Raw genomic sequence first — 18,154 nt, 5'->3', positions numbered from 1 at the left:
TGAAAAGGACCAAAAAAAAGTTAAGTTTTTCACTTGTCTTAAAATCTGTAATTACTCCTTTACTCTAGAACTTTAAAAACATTTACAAGATACCAATATTTTAATACTCAAAGTAGGAGACTTTTAATACTCATAAAGTATTATCTATTCAATTAGTAATTATGTATTTCTCTAAGTTTCCTAGATTTTCTTCTTTGCATGAGAGACAGCAAGGGTCTGGAAGTAACAAGGGAAGAAAACATAATAGAATAAGGAAAGTAAGACAAATATATTTCCAAACTCTTTAACCACAAGTGTGCCCACTCACAATTATATGGTGACCATTTTTCAAAGTAGGGTTGGCCAAAAAGTTCCTTTGGTTTTTAAGTAAAAGTAAACGACACATTTTTCATTTTCACCAAGAACTTCATTGAACAACGTATTCACCCTTTTGTTCCACTACCTTCTGCCATTTTTCAGGCAACTTCATAATTCCATCTTCCCAAAACTTTTTTATCTTTTTGAGCAAAGAACTGTTCCAGGTGCCTTTTACAGTCTTGCAGGGAATTGAAAATTTTTTCCATTAAGAGAATTTTGTAAAGACCTAAATAAATGGAAATCCAAAGGTGCAATGTCTGGTGAATGTGGCGGATGAATCAGAACTTCCCAGCCAAGCTGTAACAGTTTTCGCCTGGTCATCAAAGAAACATGCAGTCTTGCGTTATCCTGATGGAAGATGATGTGTTTTCTGTTGACTAATTCTGGATGCTTTTCGTTGAGTGCTGCTTTCAGTTGGCCTAATTGGGAGCAGTATTTTTTTTTTAAGAATTTGAATATTTTATTATTAAACTGTTTCTTATTTTCCTGCAAGGCTGTTGCTTAAAAATAGCACCAGCAAACACAATATATTGCAAAATTAAGATAGTAATGTTCTTTACTGGACACTATACAACTAACAAACTTTTCTCCACTGCCATTTATTTCCAGTGGCAAGTTCATTGAGTATTTTGACCCAAATCCAGGGATGGCTGTAAGCAAGTTACAATATTATATAAGGTTAAGATAACAATGTTATCCTTGAATTGCATCATTTTTATAACTAGTTTTACCACAGATAATTTCAGGAATTCTGAGTATTATAACTGGAGACTAGCCTAAAAATCACAGGGTGTTGTGAAAAAGATGCACGTGTTTATCTGAAATCATTAGGAGGTTAAGGGGTATTTTCTTCAGGCAACATTGTTGCAAGTAGTTTCTTTTGCTAAAAGTTGCTTTTTAAAAATCTATCCACCACTAATTTAAGACAACTAGGCGAGATTAAGTTGTTTCAAACTAGTTTCTTTAGGGGTTCCATTTTCACTCCTCAATAGATTTTATGTATTTCTCATGTGCTTCTTCACTCATTAGTTCATCTAGTTCTGAAGGGTTACTGAGTGTCACCTTGATCAGCCAACCATCTTCATAACAAGATCTGTTGACAAGTCCTGGATTTTCTGCTAGGGCTTCATTAATTTCAGTTACTTCTGACAGAGGAGAATAGAGTTCACTAGCAGCTTTCACCCTTTCCAAAGCACCAAATTCCTCGTTTGTTCAACTTTGTCCCAACTTCAGGCAGACTACAGTAAACAACATCTCCCAAAGCTTCCTGTGCAAAATTGCTGATTCCCACTGTTCCAACACCGTTTTCTGCTGCTACCCATTTATGTTTGTCTGAATTTACAATCCGACAGCAGAGTGGGTCCAGTGCGCAGCACCCGGACGGCACCCGCCCGCAGTCCCCAGGGCCGCGGCAGGCAGGGCGTGTTGGGCACAGGCTGCAGACCGCAGCCCGCACGCTCCACGCCACTCGCGGCGCCATGTTCTCAGGGGTGCTGGGAGCAGTATTTGTTGTAATTAATCATTTGGTTTTCTGGAAGGAGCTCATAATAGAGGACTCCCTTCCAATCCCACCATATACACAACATCACCTCCTTTGGATGAAGACGGCCTTTGCTGTGGTTGGTGGTGGTTCATTTCGCTTGCCCCGCGATCTCTTCCATTCCTCATTATTGTACACTATCCACTTTTCATCTCCCGTCACAATATGTTTTAAAAATGGAACATTTTCGTTACGTTTAAGCAGAGAATCGCATGTGGAAATACAGTCAAGAAGATTTTTTTCGCTTTACTTACGTAAAACCCAAACATCAAAGCGATGGACATAACCCATAACCCATAACCCATGTGCACCCCCGGTGCACATGATTTTCATTGCTCAACTTGGATATTGTATGTCGGCTATCTCCTGTGTGGTATAATGTTGATTATTCTCAATTAATGTCTCGATTTGAACACTATCAACTCCAACTGGTCTACCCGACCACGGAGTAACGTCCAGAGAGAAATCTCCAGCACAAAACTTCACAAACCACTTTTGACACGTTCGATCAGTCACAGCACCTTCTCCATATACTGCACAAGTCTTTTTTGCATTTCATTTGTGGTTTTACCTTTCTTGAAATAATAAAGCATAAATGCTGAAAATGTTGCTTTCTTTCTTCAAGCGTCTTCAATATTCCATATTCAACATGGCTGCACAAAAATTCACCAGTTTTGATAAGTTTTTTTTTTTTAAATGCAGGCTGACATGACAGCTGTCACAATACAATCTAATGAAATTGTTTCAAATGAAGTTAGACAACTAAGCACTCCTAGAGCCATCTTATGGAAAAAAACTGAACAAACTTTTTGACCAACCCAATAGTAAATCTGCATTTGAATAACAGAGCCCCCTAAAACATGCGGCCCATCCCACTGGCATGACTAGAAAATCCTGAGGATCAGCTCTTTACTCCACTTTAGGATCTGAATAACAATAGCCGCAGCCACCAATTATAAAATGCCTATGATGTGTCAAGTTTTCAGGTAAAAGTTCTTGTTTTTTACAAAATTTTTTTGTTGATTGAAATGTAAAGAAGTTTACTAAAGCAAGCCCAAGGTAAAATGAGATTTATTGAAAAATATAGAGACCCCTCACAGAAACTAAATGCGGGCCTTTGAAAATCAGGAAGTCAGCAGGTAGCTGCCCTCCCCATCTCCCTTCCACTAGGGCCATTCAGGCTCCCCCCTCCACTCCTCTCAGCTAATTCCACTGCCTTGCAAGACCCTCCTTTACTGCTCCCCCCAACTCTGACTTGTTTCCAATGCTACTGGCCCCAGTGATCCCTTCTGACCTTTCTTCTGCAAAGTCCACCACTGATACCTCAGGTTTTCATTTCTAATTTGCAAAAGAGGGAATATGTTTAGTTTAGTCTGGGTCAGGTATTCACCCCAGCAAGTTACTTACAACTAAGGGGTGGGGGTGGGGGGCGGCAGGGGGGAGGAAAGTAACAACTAATAGCAACCTAAAAGTGCTGAAAGTAACTGGCAACCTAGAAATCTCTACCCATTAAAAATATCCTTCAAACATGAAAGTGATAAAAGACATTTTCAAACAAACAAAAACTGAGAGAATTCATCACCAGCAGATTCTTCAAGCAGGCAGGAAATAATCCCAGAGAAAAACACAGAAATGCACAAACTAATGAAAAGTAATGGAAAGGGTAAATATGTAGGTAAATATAAATGAATAATTAACTACAAAAAGCAATAATAATTAAATTTTATGGGTTTAAGATATATGTAAAATGAAAATGAAGGACATGTGTAACACAAAAGTGAATAGGTAAAAAAAAAAAAGTGAATGGGTAAATGACATAAAGTGTTGTAAGGTCCTAGCATGGTAAATTAATAATTTTATTAGACTGTAATAAGCTAAGGATGTATGTTGTAATCTCTGGGGTCAACAGTAGTAAATATATATATAAAGTTAACAGAGAGGATTAAATGAAATATTTTAACATATTTGATTAATAAAAGATGGCCAAAAAAAAAGAGAAAAAGGAAAATTAACAAATGAACCAAATAGGAACCAAATAGTATTTGTAGTTATAGTAATTAAGTTTTAACTGAGTCAGACATTCCAAATCACTAAAACTGGGAGGCTGGATTAAGAAACAAGCAAACAGGAGCAGGACTGGAGACAACATAATGGAGTAGAAGGACCTTGAGCTCACCTCCTCTCACAAGCACATCAAAATCACAACTAACTGCTGAACAACCATCAGTAAAAAAGACTGGAAGCTACCAAAAAAAAATATTCTACATTCAAAGACATAAATAAGAAACCACAGTGAGATGGTAGGAGGGGTGCACTCGTAATATAATCAAATCCCATACAGCCTGGGTGGGTGACCCACAAACTGGAGAATAATTATATCACAGAAATTCTCCCCAAGGAATGAGAGCTCTGAGCCCCACACCAGGTTCCCCAGCCTAGGGGTCTGGCACTGGGAGGAGGAGCCCCAGAGCATTTGGCTTTGAAGGCCAGTGGGGCTTGATTGTAGGAGCTCCACAGGACTGGGGAAAACAGAGACTTCACTCTTGGAGGGCATATACAAGGTCGTTGTGCACTGGGACTGAGGGCAAAAGCAGTGACTTCATAGGAGCCTGGGCCAGACCTCCCTGCTGGTCTTGGAGGGTCTCCTGGGAAGGCAGGGGGCAGCTGTGGCTCTCTCTAGGATCATAAAAGCTGGTGGCTGACACACTGAGGAGTGTTCATTGATGTGAACTCTGGCTGGAGGTAGACATCTCGCTTGGGATCTTGGCACCAAGGCCTGGCCCCACCCAACGGCCTGTAGGCTCCAGTGCTGGGATGCCTCAGGCCAAACAACCAAGAGGGCAGGAATACAGCCCCACCCATCAGCAGACAGGCTGCCTAAAGACTTCCTGAGCCCACAGCCACCTCCAGACATGCCCCTTGACATGGCCCTGCCCACCAGAGGGCCAGCACCCAGCTCCACTCACCAGTGGGCAGGCACTGGCCCCTCCCACCAGGAAGCCTGGACAAGCCTCTAGATCAGCCTCACCCACCAGGGGGAAGACACCAGAAGCAAGAAAACTGCAATCCCACAGCCTGTGGAACTAACTCCAAAAACACAGGTCAGAACCCACCCTGGGAATGGTCCCTGGCCCTTAGGTAACAAGATGGGAGTGTACTGTTGGGACACATAGGACATCCCCTACAGAGGACCACTTCTCCAAGGTCAAGAAATGTTAACTATTCTACTACATATGTAAGAAAACAAATAGAAATTTAAACAAAATGAGACAGCAAAGGAATATGTTCCAGACAAAGAAACAAGATAAAACTCCAGAAGAACAACTAAGTAAACTGGAGATAGGTAATCTACCTGAGAAAGAGTTCAAATTAATGATTGTAAAGATGATCCAAGAGCTCAGGAAAAGAATGGATGCACAGAGCAAGAAGTTATTAGCAAAGAGTTAGAAAATATAAAGAACAACCAAACAGAGTTGAAGAATGCAATAACTGAAATGAAAAATACACTAGAAGGAATCAATAGCAGAATAAATGAGGCAGAAGAACAAATCAGTGAACTGGAAGACAGAGTAGTGGAAATCACTGATGTGGAACAGAATAAAGAAAAAAGAATGAAAAGAAATGAACACAGGTTAAGAGACCTCTGGGACAATGTCAAATGCACCAACATTTGCATTATAGGGGTCCCAGAAGGAGAAGAGGGAGAGAAAGGGCCTAAGAAAATATTTGAAGAGATAATAGCTGAACACTTCCCTAACATGGGAAAGGAAACAGTCACCCAAGTCCAGGAAGCATAGAGAATCCCATATAGGATTAACTCAAGGAGGAACAGACTGAGACACATAGTCATCAAACTGACAAAAATTAAAGACAGAGAAAATATGAAAACAACAAGGGAAAAGCAACAAATAACATACAAGGGAATCCCCATTAGGTTATCAGTTGATTTTTCAGCAGAAACTCTGCAGGCCAGAAGGGAGTGGCATAATATATTTAAAGTGATGAAGGGGAAAAACCTACAACCAAGAATACTATACTCAGCAAGGCTCTAGTTCATATTTGATAGAGAAATCAAAAGCTTTACAGACAGGCAAAAGCTAAGAGAATTCTGCACTACCAAACCAGCTTTACAACAGATGCTAAAGGAACTTCTCCAAATGGAAAAGAAAAGACCACAACTAAAAATAAGAAAAGTGTGAAATGAAAAGCTCACCAGTAAAGGCAAACATATAGTAAAGGTACAAAATCATCCACATACAAATATAACATCAAAACTAGTAATTGTGAGAGGAGGAGAGAGAGTATAAACGCAGGATATTTAAAATGCATTTGACGGCTTCCCTGGTGGCACAGTGGTTAAGAATCCCCCTGCCAATGCAATGGGCATGGGTTCGAGCCCTGGTCTGGGACGATCCCACATGCCACAGAGCAACTAAGCCCGTGCACCACAACTACTGAGCCTGTGCTCTAGAACCCATGAGCCACAACTACTGAGCCCATGTGCCACAGCTACTGAAGCCCGCATGCCTAGGCCTGTGCTCTGCAACAAGAGAAGCCCCTGCAATGAGAAGCCCATGCACCACAACGAAAAGTAGCCCCCGCTCGCCACAACTAGAGAAAAGCCCGGGTGCAGCAATGAAGACCAACACAGCCAAGAAAAATTAAAGTTAAAAATAAATAAATAAAATGTATTTGAAATTAAGAGATCAGCAACTTAAAACAATCTTGTATATATATATAGGCTGCTATACCAAAACTCATGGTAACCACAAACCAAAAATCCATAATAGATATACACACAAAAAAGGAAAAGGAATCCCAACACAACACTAAAGATAGTCATCAAATCACAAGAGAAGAGAACAAAAGAGGAAAGGTAAAAAAAATGACCTACAAAAACAAATCCAAAACAATTAACAAAATGGCAATAAGAACATACGTTATCGATAATTGCTTTAAATGTAAACAGATTAAATACTCCACCAAAAGACACAGACTGGCTGAATGAATAAAAAAGAAGACCTGTACATATATTTTCTACAAGAGACCCACTTCAGATCTAGAGGCACATACAGACTGAAAGTGAGGGGATGGAAAAATGTATTCCAGGTTAGAACTACCTCCCCAGAGATCAGGCAAGGGTAAGGGAGGGCTTGGCTGCTGTTTTTAAACGCAGCATTTTTTGTTCCCTTTCTAGAAACCAGCTGCAGCGTTAGGTCAGAGCACATTAAAATGAGCCACTTCTGAACCAACAGCGCCAGGCCCCAGGCCTGCTGTGAAGGCCCCAGCAAACGTCAGGGCTTGGTCCATGTGATGTTCCTTCCCATGCTTGTCCAAGTGGTGCTCTGCCTCAGAGTTGAGGCAAGAGAGGCATCAGGACACCTCACATTTGGTCACCTGGCAGAGATCAGCAATTCCTGGGCTCAGTGAGGAGGTTTGCCATGTGTCTGACAGGGTCTTGGTGCTCTGTCTAACACTGGGTGTCAGGCCTGAACCTCTGAGGTGGGAGAGCTGAGTTAAGGACATTGGACCACCAGAGACCTCCGGGCCTCATGTAATATCAAAAGGCAAAAGCTCTCCCAGAGATCTCCATCTCAATGCTAAGACCCAACTCCACTCAACAACCAGCAAGATACAGTGCTGGACACCCTGTGCCAAACAACTAGCAAGACAGGAACACAAACCCACCCATTAGCACAGAGGCTGCCTAAAATCATAATAAGGTCACAGACACCCCAAAACACACTACCGGATGTGGCCCTGCCCATTAGAAAGACAAGATCCAACCTCATCCACCAGAACACAGGCACCAGTCCCCTCCACCAGGAAGCCTACACAACCCACTGTACCAACCTTAGCCACTGGGGACAGACACCAAAAACAACGGGAACTACAAACCTGCAGCCTGCAAAATGGAGACCCAAAGCACAGTAAGTTAAGCAAAATGAGAAGATAGAGAAATACACAGCAGATGAAGGAGAAAGATAAAAACCCACCAGACCAAACAAATGAAGAGGAAATAGGCAGTCTACCTGAAAAAGAATTCAGAGTAATGATAATAAAGATGATACAAAATCATGGAAATAGAATGGAGAAAATGCAAGAAACGTTTAACAAGGACCTAGAAGAACTAAAGAGCAAACAAACAATGATGAACAACACAATAAATGAAAGTTAAAATTCTCTAGAAGTAATCCATAGCAGAGTAACTAAGTCAGAAAAATGGATAAGTGACCTGGAGGATAAAACAGTGGAAATAACTACTGCAGAACAGAATAAAGAAAAAAGAATGAAAAGAATTGAGAACAATCTCACAGACATCTGGGAGAATGTTAAACGCACCAACATTTGAATTATAGGGGTCCCAGAAGAAGAGAAAAAGAAAGGGATTGAAAAACTAACTGAAGAGATTATAGTTGAAAACTTCCATAATATGGGAAAGGAAATAGTCAATCAAGTCCAAGAAGCAGAGATGGTCCCATACAGGATAAAACAAAGGAGAAACACGCCAAGACACATGTTAATCAAACTATTAAAAATTAAATACAAAGAAAAAAATACTTAAAGCAGCAAGGAAAAGACAACAAATAGCATACAAGGGAATCCCCATAAGGTTAACAGCTGATCTTTCAGCAGAAACTGTGCAGGCCAGAGGGGAGTGGCAGGACATATTTAAAGTGATGAAAGGGAAAAACCTACAACCAAGTTTACTCTACCCAGCAGGGATCTCATTCAGATTTGACGGAGAAATTAAAACCTTTACAGACAAGCAAGAGCTAAGAGAATTCAGCACCACCAAACCAGCTCTACAACAAATGCTTAATGAACTTCTCTAGGCAGAAAACACAAGAGAAGAAAACAACTTACAATAACAAACCCAAAACAATTAAGAAAATGGTAATAGAAACATACATATCGATAATTACCTTAAATGTAAATGGATTAAATGCTCCAACCAAAATACATAGACTGGCTGAATAGATACAAAAATAAGACTCGTACATATGCTGTCTACAAGAGACCCACTTCAGACCTAGAGACACATACAGACTGAAAGTGAGGGTATGCAAAAACATATTCCATGCAAATGGAAATCAAAAGAAAGCTGGAGTAGGAATTATCATATCAGACAAAATAGACTTTAAAATAAAGACGATTACAAGAGACAGAGAAGGACACTACATAATGATCAAGGGATCAATCCAAGAAGAAGATGTAACAATAGTAAATATTTAGGCACCCAACATAAGAGCACCTCAATACATAAACTCAAATGCTAACAGCCATAAAAGGGGAAATCAACAGTAACACAATCATAGTAGGGGACTTTAACACCCCACTTTCACCAGTGGACAGATCATCCAAAATGAAAATAAGGAACACAAGCTTTAAATGATACATTAAACAAGATGGATTTAATTGATATTTATAGGACATTCCATCCCAAAACAGCAGATTACACTTTCTTCTCAAGTGCTCATGGAACATTCTCCAGAAGAGATCATATCTTGGGTCACAAATCAAGCCTTCGTAAATTTAAGAAAACTGAAATCGTATCAAGTATTTTTTCCAACTACAATGCTATGAGACTTGATATCAATAACAGGAAAAAAATCTGTAAAAAGTACAAACACATGGAAGCTAAACAATACACTATTAAATAACCAAGAGATCACTGAAGAAATCAAAGAGGAAATCAAAAAATACCTAGAAACAAATGACAATAAAAACATGACAACCCAAAACCTATGGGATGCAGCAAAAGCAGTTCTAAGAGGGAAGTTTATAGCAATACAATCCTACCTCAAGAAACAAGAAACATCTCAAATAAACAGACTAAACTTACACCTAAAGCAATCAGAGAAAGAAGAACAAGTAAACCCCAAAGTTAGCAGAAGGAAAGAAATCATAAAGATCAGATAAGAAATAAATGAAAAAGAAATGAAGGAAACAATAGCAAAGATCAATAAAACTAAAAGATGGTTCTTTGAGACGATAAACAAAATTGACAAACCATTAGCCAGACTCATAAAGAAAAAATGTGAGAAGACTCAAATAAATAGAATTAGAAATGAAAAAGGAGAAGTAACAACTGACACTGCAGAAATACAAAGGATCATGAGAGATTACTACAAGCAACTATATGCCAATAAAATGGACAACCTGGAAGTAACGGACAAATTCTTAGAAAAGCACAACCTCCCAAGACTGAACCAGGAAGAAATAGAAAATATAAACAGACCAATCACAACTACTGAAATTGAAACTGTGATTAAAAGTCTTACAACAAACAAAAACCCAGGACCAGGTGACTTCACAGGAGAATTCTATCAAACATTTAGAGAAGAGTTAACACCTATCCTTCTCAAACTCTTCCAAAATCTACCAGAAGGAGGAACACTCCCAGACTCATTCTACGAGGCCACCATCACCCTGATACCAAAACCAGAGAAAGATGCCACAAAAAAAGAAAAGCACAGGCCAATATCACTGATGAACATAGTTGCAAAAAATCCTCAACAAAATACTACACACAGAATCCAACAGCACATTAAAAGGATCATACACCATGACCAAGTAGGGTTTATTCCCAGGAATGCAAGGATTCTTCAATATACGAAATCAATGTGATAAACCGTATTAACAAATTGAAGGAGAAAAACTATATGATCATCTCAATAGATGCAGAAAAAGCTTTTGACAAAATTCAACACCAATTTATGATAAAAACCCTCCAGAAAGTAGGCATAGAGGGAACTTACCTCAACATAATAAAGGCCAAATATGACAAACCTGTTCTCAACGGTGTTCTCAACGGTGAAAAACTGAAGCCATTTCCACTAAGATCAGGAACAAGACAAGGTTGTCCACACTCACCACTATTATTCAATATAGTTTTGGAAGATTTAGCCACAGCAATCAGAGAGGAAAAAGAAATAAGAAAAAGAAATAAAAGGAATCTAAATCGGAAAGAGGAGGTAAAACTGTCACTGTTTGCAGATGACACGATACTATACATAGAGAATACTAAAGATGTTACCAGAAAACCAATAGAGCTAATCAATGAATTTGGTAAAGTAGCAGGATACAAAATTAAGGCACAGAAATCTCTTGCATTCCTATACAGTAATGATAAAAAATCTGAAAGAGAAATTAAGGAAACACTCCCAATTACCATTGCAACAAAAAGAATAAAATGCCTAGGAATAAACCTACCTAAGGAGACAAAAGACCTGTATGCAGAAAACTATAAGACACTGATGAAAGAAATTAAAGATGACACAAACAGATGGCGAGATATACCATGTTCCTGGATTGGAAGAATCAACATTGTGAAAATGACTATACTACCCAAAGCAATCTACAGATTCAATGCAATCTCTATCAAAGTACCAACGGCACTTTTCACAGAACTAGAACAAAAAATTTCACAATTTGTATGGAAACACAAAAGACCCTGAAGAGTCAAAGCAATCTTGAGAACGAAAAACGGAGCTGCAGGAATCAGGCTCCCTGACTTCAGACTATACTACAAAGCTACAGTAATCAAGACAGTATGGTACTGGCACAAAAACAGAAATATGGATCGATGGAACAAGATAGAAAGCTCAGAGATAAACCCAAGCACATGTGGTCACCTTGGAGAAAAGACAGTCTCTTCAATAAGTGGTGCTGGGAAAACTGGACAGCTACATGTAAAAGAATGAAATTAGAACACTCCCTAACACCATACACAAAAATAAACTCAAAATGGATTAAAGACCTAAATGTAAGGCCAGACACTATAAAACTCTTAGAGGAAAACACAGGCAGAACACTCCATGACATAAATCACAGCAAGATCCTTTTTGACCCACCTCCTAGAGAAATGGAAATAAAAACAAAAATAAACAAATGGGACCTAATGAAACTTCAAAGCTTTTGCACAGCAAAGGAAACCATAAACAAGACAAAAGGACAACCCTCAGAATGGGAGAAAATATTTGAAACGAAGTAACTGACAAAGGATTAATCTCCAAAATATACAGGCAGCTCATGCAGCTCAATATCAGAAAAACAAACAACCCAATGCAAAAATGGGCAGAAGATCTAAATAGACATTTCTCCAAAGAAGGTATACAGATTACCAACAGACACATGAAAGGATGCTCAACATCACTAGTCATTAGAGAAATGCAAATCAAAACTACAATCAGGTATCACCCCACACCAGTTAGAATGGGCATCATCAGAAAATCTACAAACAATAAATACTGGAGAGGGTGTGGAGAAAAGGGAACCCTCTTGCACTGTTGTTGGGAATGTAAATTGATGCAGCCACTATGGAGAACAGTATGGAGGTTCCTTAAAAAACTAAAAATAGAACTACCATACGACCCAGCAATCCCACTACTGGGCATATACCCTGAGAAAACCATAATTCAAAAAGAGTCATGTACCACAATGTTCACTGCAGCACTATTTACAATAGCCAGGACATGGAAGCACCTAAGGGTCCATCGACAGATGAATGGATAAGGAAGATGTGGCACATATACACAATGGAATATTACTCGGCCGTAAAAAAAAAGAAATTGGGTTATTTGTAGTGAGGTGGATGGACCTAGAGACTGTCATACAGAGTGAAGTAAGTCGGAAATTCAGAAAATACCGTATGCTAACATATATATGGAATCAAAAAAGAAATGGTTCTGAGAAACTTATGGGCAGGACAGGAATAAAGACTTAGACGTAGAGAATGGACTTGAGGACATGGGGAGGGGGAAGGGTAAGCTGGGACAAAGTGAGAGAGTGGCATTGACATACATACACTACCAAATATAAAACAGAGAGCTAGTGGGAAGCAGCCACATAGCACAGGGAGATCAGCTCGGTGCTTTGTGTCCACCTAGAGGGGTGGGATAGGGAGAGTCAGGGGAGACATAAGAGGGAGGGGATATGGGGATGTATGTATATGTATAGCTGATTCACTTTGTTATACAGCAGAAACTAACACACCATTGTAAAGAAAGTATACCCCAATAAAAATGTTAAAAAAAAAGGTATTCCATGCAAATGGAAATGAAAAGAAAGCTGAAGTAGCAATACTTATATCAGACAAAATAGACTTTAAAATACAGTTATAAGAGAGAAAGAAGGACACTACATAATGATCAAGGGATCAATCAAGGAAGAAGATGTAACAATTGTAAATTCATGTGTCCCCAACATAGGAGGACCTCAATATATTAGGCAAATGTTAACAGACATAAAAAAAGGAATTGACAGTAACACAATAATAATGGGGGATTTTAACATCCCACTTATATCAATAGACAGATCATCCAGACAGAAGATCAATAAGAAAATCCAGTCCTTAAATGACACATTAGACTAAATGGACTTAATTGATATTTATACAGTATTCCAACTGAAAGCAGCAGAATGCACATTCTTTTCAAGTGCACATGGAACATTCTTCAGGATACATCACATGCTGGACCACGAAGCAAGCCTTGGTAAATTTAAGAAAACTGAAATTATATCAAGCATCTTTTCTGACCACAACACTATGAGATTAGAAATCAACTGCAAGAAAAAAACACGAACACATGCAGGCTAAATAATATGCTATTAAACAACACTGAAGAAATCAAAGAGGAAATTAAAAAAAAATAGCCAGAGACAAATGAAACTGAAAACATGATGATCCAAAACCTATGGGACACAGCAAAAGCAGTTCGAAGAGGTAAGTTTACAGCAATACAAGCTTACCTTAGGAAACAAGAAAAATCTCTAATAAACCACCTAACCTTACACCTAAAGCAACTGGAGAAAGAAGAAAAAACAAAATCCAAAGTTAGTAGAAGTAAAGGAATCATTAAGATCAGAGCAGAAATAAATGAAATAGAGACTAAGAGAACAATAGAAAACATCGATAAAACTATTAACAAAAGCTGGTTCCTAGAAAAGATAAATACAATTGATAAACCTTTAGCCAGACTCATCAAGAAAAAAAGGAAAAGGGCCCAAATCAATAAATTAGAAATGAGAGACTACTCCAAGCAACTATGTACCAATAAAATGGACAACCTAGAAGAAATGGACAAATTCTTAGAAAGGTACAATCTACCAAGACTGAACCAGAAGAAATAGAAAATATGAACAGACTGATTACAAGTACTGAAATAGAATCTGTGATTTTAAAACTCCCAGAAAACAAAAGTCTAGGACCAGATAGCTTCACAAGCAAATTCTACCAAACATTTAGAGAGGAGATAATACCCACACTTCCGAAACTATTCCCAAAATTGCAGAGGAAGGAACACTTCCAAACTCATTCTATGAAGCCATCATCACCCTGATACCAAGAACAGACAAAGGTATCACAAAAAAAGAAAATCAGGCCAATATCATTGATAAACATAGATGCAAAATCCTCAACAAAATACTAGCAAACTGAATCCAACAATACATTAAATGATCAAGTGGGATTTATCCCAGGGATGCAAGGATTTTTCAATATCCACAAATCAATCAGTGTGATACACCACATTAACAATTTGAAGAATAAAAACCACATGATCAATAGATGCCGAAAAAGCTTTTGACAACATTTAACATGCACTAGTGATTAAAAACTCTGTAGAAAGTGGGCATAGAGGGAACATACCTCAACATAATAAAGGCCATATATGACAAACCCACAGCTAACATCATACTCAACAGTGAAAAGCTGAAGACATTTCCTCTAAAATCAGGAACAAGACAAGGGTGCTCAATCTCACCTCTTATATTCAATATAGTCTAGGAAGTCCTAGTCACAGCATTCAGAGAAGAAAAAGATATAAAAGGAATCTAAATTGGACAGGAAGAAGTAAAAGTGTCACTGTTTGCAGATGACATGATACTATACATAGAAAATCCTGAAGACACTACCAGAAAACTACTAGAGCTCATCAATGAATTCGGTAAAGTTGCAGAATACAAAATTAATACACAGAAATCTGTTGCATTTCTACACACTAACAACAAAAGATCAGAAAGAGAAATTAAGGAAACAATCCCATTTACCACTGCATCAAAAAGAATAAAATACCTAGGAATAAACCTACCTAAGGGGGCTAAATATCTGTACTCCAAAAACTATAAGACACTGATGAAAGAAACTGAAGAAGACACAAACAGATGGAAAGATATATATATATATATATATATATATATATATATATATATATACTGGTTTCTTAGGCTAGAAAAATTAATATTGTTAATATAATCATACTACTCAAGGCAATCTACAGAATCAGTGCAATCCCCATCAAATTACCAATGGCATTTTTCACAGAACTAGAACAAAAAAATTTTTAATTTGTATGGAAACACAAAAGACCCCGAATAGCCAAAGCAATTTTGAGAAAGAAAAACGAAGCTGGAGGAATCAGGCTCCCTGACTTCAGATTATACTACAAAGCTACATTCATCAAAACAGTACGGTACTGGCACAGAAACAGAAATATAGATCAGTGGAACAGGATAGAAAGCCGAGAGATAAACCCATGCACCTATGGTCACCTAATCTATGATAAAGGAGGCAAGAATATACAATGGAGAAGAGACAGCCTCTTCAATAAGTGGTGCTGGGAAAACTGGACAGCTACATGTAAAAGAATGAAATTAGAACACTTCTCTAACATCATATACAAAAATAAATTCAAAATGGATTAAAGATCTAAACATAGGACTGGATACTATAAAACTTCTACAGGAAAACATGGGCAGAACACTCTTTGACATAAATCACAGCAAGATCTTTTTTGACCCACCTCCTAGAGGAATGGAAATAAAAACAAAAATAAACAAATGGGACCTAATTAAACTTAAAGGCTTTTGCACAGCAAAGGAAACCTTAAACAAAACAAAAAGACAACCTACATAATGGGAAAAAATATTTGTAAATGATGAGACTGACAAGGGATTAATTTCCAAAATATACAAACAACTGAATAACAATAAACCAAACAGCCCAATAAAAAAGTGGGCAGAAGATCTAAGTAGACATTTCTCCAAAAAAGACATACAGATGGTCAAAAGGCCCATGAAAAGATGGTCAACATCACTAATTATTAGAGAAATGTAAATTAAATCTACAATGAGGTATCACCTCACTCCAGTCAGAATGACCATGATGAAAAAGTCTACAAATAATAAATGCTGGAGAGGGTGTGGAGAAAAGGGAACCCTCTTGCACTGTTGGTGGGAATGTAAATTGATACAGCCACTATGGAGAACAGTATGGAGGTTCTTTAAAAAACTAAAAATAGTTACCATATGATCCTGCAATCCCACTCCTGGGCATATATCCAGACAAAACTATAATTCAAAAAGATACACGCACCCCAATGTTCATTGCAGCACTATTTACAACAGTCAAGACATGGAAGCAACCTAAATGTCCATCGACAGATGAATGGATAAAGAAGATACGGTATATATATCACAGGGAGCTATACTCAATATTTTATAGTAACCTATAAGGGAAAAGAATCTGAAAATAATATATATTCATATATGTGTATAACTCAATCACTTTGCTGTATACCTGAAACTAACACAACATTGTTAACCAACTATACTTCAATAAAAAAGAGAGAGAAAGGGGAAAAGCTCAAAAAGAAAATATATTTTGTAATAAATACAGATCTGTTACCAAAATAAATTAATAAAATAACCTTTCAGCATTGAAAAAAAGATATCACTAAAGATATTAAAGCACTTTGATAGTTTAACAGCAAAAAAAAAAAGAAAAAAGAAACAAGCAACCAAAAAAGAATATGCTGATTATAAGAGATAGAACTATACAAAGACAAAATAAATGAAAAAGGGCAGACAAAGATATTGCATACAAAAACTAATCAAAACACAGATGGTGTAGTTAAATTAATATCAAATAGAGTAGACTTTAAGTTAAGAAACATTAGAAATAGAGACATTTTATAAGGTCATGAAAGGTAAAGAAAGCCTGACACTGTTTAGGATTAAAGAAGATTAAAGAGACATAACAGCTAAATGTAATAACTGATCCTGGATTGAGAAAAAAAATAACTATAAAGGATATAAAAGTCTATCCACCAAGGAGATGGATAACAATTCTAAACCTGTATGCACCCAGTTACACTGTTTAAAAACAAATAAAGCAAAAATTGACAGAAATAAAAGGAGAAAAAGATAAATCCACCATCGGAGCAGGCTTGACCACACCTCTCTCAGTGGCTGACAGAAAAAGCAAACCAAAAAGATGAGTAGGGACACAGGAAGTTTCAGCAATACAACTAATAAACTTGGGCTAATTTATATAGAGAGAACGCTGCTCTCCAAAACAGTGGGATACAAATTCTTTCAAAGTGCTGATGGAAGATTTAATAAAACTAAGCATATACTGGATAATAAGGCAATTCTACATATTTCAAAGGACTGAAAACATTCAGAGCATGTTTTCTGACCATAGCAGAATTAAGTTAAAATTCAATCAATGGAAAAGTACAGGATAAGGCTGTAACTTCTTGTAATAAAGAAAACACAGAAGTACCAAAATAAATAAATAAAGATACAGGGACCTGTCAAAAGAACACAGGAAGGGGCTTTAAGGGTCTCCTACTTGCCAAATCTGGGACAATTTAGGAATCAAAACATAGTAATAGTTTATAATCCACTGGATAAAAATAAGAACACAGGAGTCCATAGCGTAGTAAATGAATGAATGAATAAATGGGAAAAAAGAAAAAGTCTACTTTAGAGTGACAACTAATAAAATTAGAAGAAACAATGGAGTTGGAAAACCACCATTTTGTATCCATAATGGTATATAGCTTTATTAACAATCAAAAATTGCCAATTAAAATTAAATTACCATGATCTTAGAGTCTTAAAGGACTAAACATTATCTTTATTCTCACTTCAAAAGTTAGAAGAGGACTTCCCTGGTGGTGCATTGGTTAAGAATCCACCTGCCGATGCAGGGGACATGGGTCTGATCCTTGGTCCAGGAAGATCCCACATGCCACGGAGCAACTAAGCCTGTGTGCCACAACTACTGAGCCTGCGCTCTAGAGCCTGCAAGCCACAACTACTGAGCCCACGTGCTGCAACTACTGAAGCCCACACTCCTAGAGCCCATGCTCTGCAACAAGAGAAGCCACTGCAATAAGAAGCCCACGCACCACAACCAAGAGTAGCTCCCACTTGCCACAAACAGAGAAAGCCCGCAGACAGCAACAA

The 18,154-nt window shown here is 37.9% G+C and overlaps 1 protein-coding gene and 1 pseudogene across 8 annotated transcripts in view; both read right to left on the bottom strand.

The window, feature by feature from the left end:
* PHTF1 (putative homeodomain transcription factor 1) overlaps positions 1-18,154 on the bottom strand; it is a 61,509-nt gene that overhangs the window by 3,119 nt on the left and 40,236 nt on the right. The window lies entirely within an intron of this gene.
* Positions 6-8,811, bottom strand: LOC141279439 (glycine cleavage system H protein, mitochondrial-like; annotated as a pseudogene).

The sequence above is a fragment of the Tursiops truncatus genome, chromosome 1 (genome assembly GCF_011762595.2).
Source record: "Tursiops truncatus isolate mTurTru1 chromosome 1, mTurTru1.mat.Y, whole genome shotgun sequence".
Classification (NCBI taxonomy): Eukaryota; Metazoa; Chordata; class Mammalia; order Artiodactyla; family Delphinidae; genus Tursiops; species Tursiops truncatus.
Note: the sequence above shows the minus strand (reverse complement) of the source record. Positions and strands in the feature narration are given on the sequence as shown.